Below are 7,946 nucleotides of genomic sequence, written 5' to 3' on the forward strand. Positions count from 1 at the left end.
GCAATGTGGTGGAGGCTGACTCCATACACAGTTTCAAGTGTAGATATGATAGAGCCCAATAGGCTCAGGAACCTGTACACCTGTTGATTGACGGTTGAGAGGCGGGACCAAAGAGCCAGAGCTCAACCTCCGCAAGCACAACTAGGTGAGTACAACTAGGTGAGTACACACACACACACACACACACACACACACACACACACACACACACACACACACACACACACACACACACACACACACACACACACACAATATTTGTGTGTGTGTGTGTGTGTGCAATCATCCTGAAACCAATTATGAGGAGGATTGAAACAAGGGATGATAGTATGAGGCTATAGGACGACCTAGACAGACTGAGTGAATAGTCAAACAAATACCAATGGCTGTTAAAGTTTAACCCGAGTAAATGCAAAGTAATGAAACTAGGCGGTGGAAACAGGAGGCCAGTCACAAGATACAGAATATGAGATGAAGTACTTAATGAAATGGAGAAAGAGACAGATGTATGAATTGACATCACACCAAACCTGTCTCCTGAAGCCCACATAAAAATAATTACGTCTGCGGCATATTCAAAGCTGGCTAACATCAGAACAGCCTTCAGGAACCTGTGTAAGGAATCGTTTAGAATCTTGTACACCCCATACATATGACCAATCCTGGAGTATGCGGTCCCAGCATGGAGCCCGTACCTTGCCAAGCACAAGACTGTTACGGACCCGGATCCAGTGTCCGAGCACGGAGCAGTGACGACCACGCCATCTGTGGGTCGGCTCCCGAAACCCCCACCAAATGGACGACGACACCTGGTGAGGACAAGGTGCACCGGCCACAAGGGCCAGTTTCCAGTACTGTTCAGCTCACAACACCGCCGCTGCTGACCTCTGGTGAGGTGGTGCTCAGACGACAACGCCATCTATGGAGTGGATACGTCGGGCGTTTGTGTCTGAGCCTGTAAGTGAGGTGCTTTAGTGTGTCCCTGTTATTGATGACGTGTCTGCTTACAGAGTCGACCTGGGACTGCTGTGATGGAAGTTGAGTCAGTCTACCCAAGGCAGCCGTCCCCATACCTTGTGCTTTGCTGCAGCAGCTGTGAGTCGTCTCCCGGAGGAACACTGTGGTGTTACCCTGCCTGTGAAGCGGCAGTGAAGGATTGTCATTCCCGGGACCGACTGCTGGAGACGATTAACCACTGGGGTATTGTAGACAGGAGAGTGATCTGTGGTATCACACGAGGCTTCTGACTAGGGCGCTACCCTAGTATCGCTCGTGGAGTGGCCTGATCAGCGTTGCTGATCCGGAACCTGCCAGCTGTGTTGCTGGACTTGTGGTTGACGGCCTCCACGGCGCTGCCCCCAGTGGAACTGTGTTTTGGTTGGCCTGTGGCCGGGGTAGACTCAGCTTCTCAAAGGATTCGTTGTGAGGCCACGAAAGCACCGAGAGCTTGGATCCAGAGTCTTCAGGAGAAGACGATTGTGTAAATAATTCCCCTGTACAGTGTTAATACCCCTCCCCCCGTGTAATCTTTTTATATATTATTTATTGGTGATGGAAATAATTATAGTATTAAGTTCTTCACTTTATTTCCCTTCCCCTTTAAGTTACTTGCGTCACGGATCTCATCCCTTGAAAGCCACTACTGGCTTGGGGCCGGATACCCTTCCTCATAACATCAGAGTACGAACCCAGTTGCGACCCGAGAGGGCCGTAACATAATTGGCATCCCCAGCGGGATCCGTCTCCTTGTTAAGTATGTTTTTTCAGGGGTGGTGAAGTGGCGTAATTCCTGTAAATAATTCCCCCTGTGTGTGACGATTGGGACGTTATACGTCCTATGCGGTGCTCAGAGTGACTAAGTGCGATATTGTGCAGTGCGGTGCTCGCTGTGATTAAGCGATTAAGTGCAATATTGTGTAGTGCGGTGCTCGGCGTGATTCAGTGCAATATTGTAGAGCAAAGTGTTCGCTGTGACTCAGTGCAATATTGTGTAGTGCGGTGCCCGAAGTAATTGCGTGCAATATTGACAAGTGCAGTGTTTGGTGCGATAAAGTGCAATATTGACGTAGAACAGTGCTCGGTGCGTTAAGTGTTAACGTGAAAGCGGTGTGTTAAGTGTTAAGTGTTCCATCTGTGACAATGGCAGAAAAAGCTACCATCGATGATCTGGACGATGTTCAGGCTTTTCTGAACAGAGAGGACTGTCTTGCCAGATTAAAATATCTGAGCAAACCAGAACTAGTGCTAGTTAGTGCCTACTTGGAGATAAAGATCCGTGCCAGTGATTCCCGTGTGGAGATCTTATCCAAGGTTCACCGGCATTTGAAGGCCGAAGAAAAACAAGAAAGTGAGGCACTAGGTACCAAAGAAAGTGAAGAAGTTGCTTCCACTGAAAAGGAAGATAAAGGTAGTGACATTGACAGTGATGCAGGTGAGCTAAATATTAGCTTTCTTACAGTCAAAATGCGTGCCTTAGAGATAAATCGTGAGATAGAATGGAAGAAATTAGAAATGGAAAGAGAGAGACAAGATAAAGAACTAGAGATGAGACGTTTAGAATTAGAACGAGAAAGAGAAAGAGAAGAACGAGACAGGCAAGAACGACGAGACAGAGAGGAAAGAGAGAGACAACATGAGCTAGAAGTAATACGGTTAGGTGGTCGGAGGCCAACGAGGGAAGCCAGCAGTTTCGATCCGGTAAGGAACATCAAAATGGTCCTCAAATTCCATGAGAAGGAAGTGTCAAAGTTCTTTGCAGCCATCGAGAAAGTCGCTGCCTCTTTGGAGTGGCCAAGGGAGAATTGGGCCATCATGATACAGTCAGTCTTGACTGGGAAGGCCCAAGTCGCCTACTCCACGTTATCCCTTGACGACTCTGGCGATTATGACCAGGTGAAGAAAGTGGTGCTCATGGCTTACCAATTGGTACCTGAGGCTTACAGGCAGAAGTTCAGGAACCTGAAGAAGACCTCAGAGCACACTTTTACCGAATTCGCCACTATCAAGGAGCGACTTTTCCAGGAATGGTGTGCCTCTCGGAAGGTGGAGACCAAAGAAGACCTCGAGCAGCTCATACTGCTAGAGGACTTCAAGGATTGTTTGTCTGGAGACCTGAAGACGTACTTATCGGAACAGCAGGTAGAGACCTTGAGTGCGGCAGCCACCATGGCTGAGGAATACATCCTGACTCATAGGCCGTCTGCTAAGTACGTCCCGAGGAATTACCAACGCCGGTTTGACAGACCTCATGACGAAGAGGAAAGACCCGTCCCACAAAGCGCTAAGAAGACGCCCCCAAGTAGCCCTCGAAGGACTAGTCCTAGCAGTCCGAAACACCGGAGTCCGAGGAGGAATATGGTGTGCTGGACTTGTGGGCAGAAAGGGCATGTAGCTGCTATGTGCCGAGGCAGAAGAGGTGGCGGCGCACGTAGGGAGGTGATGATGATGAGCTGTGTTACACCACCAGCAGGAAGCCAGTCGACGACGACGCAGGAAGGACCAAGTTTGTTCGCCCCTCACACTTCAAGCGGGTATGTAACGAGTGATCACACTGGTAGGTCAGTTGTAGTGCTCAGAGATAGTGGAGCAGCCCAGTCCCTGATCGTGAGAAGCTCGTTACCCGAGGGAGTATGTGTGGACGGGAGACAACAGGTTGTCCTGGTTGGGTTTCCTAGGACGCAGTATATAGCCCCCTTAGTGCCGGTACATCTCGACTCGCCTTACTTCAGCGGCACATGTGCGTTGGCAGTAGTCGATACCCTCCCTGTGGCTGGGATTGACGTGGTACTAGCCAACGACATGGTGACAGATTGGAGCATCAATCTTCCCAAGGTCGCGGACGAGTCGGTCAGAACAGCAAGGTCTGAGGTAACGACGGGCCGTGGTAATGTCCAGGTAAAAACAGACCCGGATTTAAACATGTTTAATTTGTCCTCTCACCCGCAGATCGACAGTATTCTAACAGAGTCTCCTGATTTTCCTCTCGACCTGAAACATGAGGTTACGATGGCAGAAGTACCTGAGCTAGAAGAGAGGCCTTGTGTGCAGGCACCCACGGATGCCAACGAGTCTGGAGCGAAGGCGGATGTGTACTTGCGGTATGGCAAGGTACAGCGTTCATTGAACCGGCCAGAGATTCCCCAGACGTCAGAGGTATGTGAGGTGTGTTTGAGAGGTCTAGTGCCCTCTTTGGTCCAAACCAGGCTAGTGGATATTGCCGGCTATGGACATGACAGGCTCAGGAAGCTTACCCCTCAGTTGACCAAATGTTTCTTAGCGGTATTTTGTTTAATTCTTATGTGTGTCCTCGGTAAGGACCAGTGTACGACCCGACAGATGATGGCTCCCTTGAACATCGCGAAGAGATCCCAGGGATTAGAGACGTGCACTGTGAGTGTTGCAGTCGAAGAAGGGACCTGGAAGGTGATAGTAGATACAGGAGGTACGCGATACGACAATATGAGTGACTGTTTCCGACAGGTTGACACCCCCCGCGTGATAGCTGAGCCTCAATGCAGCGTTATGCGGAACGTTGGTCGACCTGACGGTGGCAGAGCGAATGCCATCTGCGACGTACGAACAGCTCTGTTGGGACTAGGTGTGGACCTAGTAGAGGAATATGCTGTAAGTACTGTTTTGCCTGCTGTCGCTGTCACTCTAAATTATCAGACCCCTGTATTCCAGGTGCCCGACTCCCTGAAGGACCGCCGGACCGGTACTAGAAATACCGTCTGTGACCAGCCATCATCGGTGCCACGACACAGGGAAGTGTCGAGTCGCCTCAGATCGTGTCTATACCGACCCTTACATGAGAGATGTGAGATTATGCCCCTGCTTGACATCGCAGTGGAGATGTGCACGATTACATCAGGCAGGTCATTGCCTCCTATCTGCAAGTTTCCTTTGTGCGAGAGTTCCCCAGTGGTACGGTTCTGTGGACAAGACAGCCTCGCCATTCCAGTTCTTAGAGTATGTGTGTCCATTTGGAGTTATGTCCCCGTACTAATTTGGTTTGTTTCTTTTATAGAACCCCGAACCAAATTCTTTTTGGTGGGGAGGTGTTACGGACCCGGATCCAGCATCCGAGCACGGAGCAGTGACGACCACGCCATCTGTGGGTCGGCTCCCGAAACCCCCACCAAATGGACGACGACACCTGGTGAGGACAAGGTGTACCGGCCACAAGGGCCAGTTTCCAGTACTGTTCAGCTCACAACACCGCTGCTGCTGACCTTTGGTGAGGTGGTGCTCAGACAACAACGCCATCTATGGAGTGGATACGTCGGGCGTTTGTGTCTGAGCCTGTAAGTGAGGTGCTTTAGTGTGTCCCTGTTATTGATGACGTGTCTGCTTACAGAGTCGACCTGGGACTGCTGTGATGGAAGTTGAGTCAGTCTACCCAAGGCAGCCGTCCCCATACCTTGTGCTTTGCTGCAGCAGCTGTGAGTCGTCTCCTGGAGGAACACTGTGGTGGTACCCTGCCTGTGAAGCGGCAGTGAAGGATTGTCATTCCCGGGACCGACTGCTGGAGACGATTAACCACTGGGGTATTGTAGACAGGAGAGTGATCTGGGGTATCACACGAGGCTCCTGACTAGGGCGCTACCCTAGTATCGCTCGTGGAGTGGCCTAACCAGCGTTGCTGATCCGGAACCTGCCAGCTGTGTTGCTGGACTTGTGGTTGACGGCCTCCACGGCGGTGCCCCCAGTGGAACTGTGTTTTGGTTGGCCTGCGGCCGGGGTAGACTCAGCTTCTCAAAGGATTCGTTGTGAGGCCACGAAAGCACCGAGAGCTTGGATCCAGAGTCTTCAGGAGAAGACGATTGTGTAAATAATTCCCCTGTACAGTGTTAATACCCCTCCCCCCATGTAATCTTTTTATATATTATTTATTGGTGATGGAAATAATTATAGTATTAAGTTCTTGACTTTATTTCCCTTCCCCTTTAAGTTACTTGCATCATGGATCTCATCCCTTTAAAGCCACTACTGGCTTGGGGCCGGATACCCTTCCTCATAACATCAGAGTACGAACCCAGTTGCGACCCGAGAGGGCCGTAACAAAGACGAAGCTGGAAAAACGTCAGAGGTATGCCATTAGACTGGTCCCCGAACTAAGAGGCATGAGATATGAGGAACAACTGCGGGAAATGCACCTTACGACTCTGGGAGACAGAAGAGTGAGGGGAGACATGATCACTACCTACAAAATCCTCAGGGGAATTGATAGGGTAAACAAAGGTAAACTATTCAACACTGGCGGTACGTGAACAAGGGGACACAGGTGGAAACTGAATACCCAAATGAGCAACAGGGACGTTAGAAAGAACTTCTTCAGTGTCAGAGTAGTTAACAGGTGGAATGCATTAGGAAGAGATGTGGAGGAGGTTTTCTCCATACACAGTTTTAAATGTAGATATGATAGAGCCCAGTAGGCTCAGGAATCTGTACATCAGTTGATTGACAGTAGAGAGGCAGGCCCAAAGAGCCAAAGCTCAACCCCCGCAAGCAAAATTAGGTGAGTACACACACACACAACTTTGTTACTACAAAAACTACAAAGCGACTACACAGTCACTACTACACAGCGACTACAAAGCCAGCCAGGGGGGCTGGCTGGCTCAGTGGAGAGCGCTCTTGACTTGTGGACCTAGGGACCAGGGTTCGATCCCGGCAGCCGGCAGGAAAATAATGGGTAAAGTTTCTTTCACCCTGTTACCTAGCAGTAAATAGGTACCTGGGAGTTAGTCAGCTGTCACGGGCTGCTTCCTGTGTGTGTATGGGGAGGAATTGAAGTTTGTAACGGTTGATTGACAGTTGAGAGGCGGGCCGAAAGAGTAGTGTTCAACCCCTGCAAATACAACTAGGTGAATACACACATTTAGGCAGTGATGTGGTGGAGGCTGACTCCATACACAGATTCAAATGTAGATATGATAGAGCCCAGTAGGCTCAGGAATCTGTACATAGTTGATTGACGGTTGAGAGGCAGGACCAAAGAGCCAGAGCTCAACCCCTGCAAGCACAACTAGGTGAGTATGCACACACACACACACACACACAAACATACACACACTCAATACAATGTGTGCAATACAAAATTCATCTGGAAGAATTCCTTTGGAGGAATACAAAAAAGTATTTCCCTCTGTATTTCTCCAGAGGGACAGAATGAAGGAGGAGAGAGCCATGGTGACAGAAGCAATGAAGAAGTGCAGGGAGAGAGGAGTAAAAAAAGAAATCACAGCTCCAAACACAACAGTCCCAGAAACAAGAGGGGAACCTACAACAAGAATCCCAGAAACACCTGAGGGGAGGGCAACACCACCACCTTCCTCTGCATAGAAATCCTCCCTACCCCTCACCCACCCTGCCCCCACTCAAATGCTCACTCAACCCTCACTCCCCTTGGTACTGTGTCAAAGGCTTTCTGACAATCCAAGAAAATGCAGTCTGCCCAGCCTTCTCTTTCTTGCTTAACGTTTGTCACCTGGTCGTAGAATTCTATTAAGCCTGACAAGCAAGATTTACCTTCCCTGAACCCATGTTGGCGATTTGTCACAAAGTCCCTGCTCTCTTTTAGGGAGTCGGTCGGCCAAGCGGACAGCACACTGGACTTGTGTTCCTGTGGTCCCGGGTTCGATCCCGGGCGCCGGCAAGAAACAATGGGCAGAGTTTCTTTCACCCTATGCCCCTGTTACCTAGCAGTAAATAGGTACCTGGGTGTTAGTCAGCTGTCACGGGCTGCTTCCTGGGGGTGGAGGCCTGGTCGAGGACCAGGCCGCGGGGACACTAAAGCCCCGAAATAATCTCAAGATAACCTTAAGATAACCTCTCCAGTTATGTTACTAGGTTTTTTCTCACGATCTTCTCTATCACCTTGCATGGTATACAAGTCATGGACACTGGCCTGTAGTTCAGTGCCTCTTGCCTGTCGCCCTTTTTGT

Source organism: Procambarus clarkii, chromosome 73, assembly GCF_040958095.1.
Source record: "Procambarus clarkii isolate CNS0578487 chromosome 73, FALCON_Pclarkii_2.0, whole genome shotgun sequence".
NCBI classification, from domain to species: Eukaryota; Metazoa; Arthropoda; class Malacostraca; order Decapoda; family Cambaridae; genus Procambarus; species Procambarus clarkii.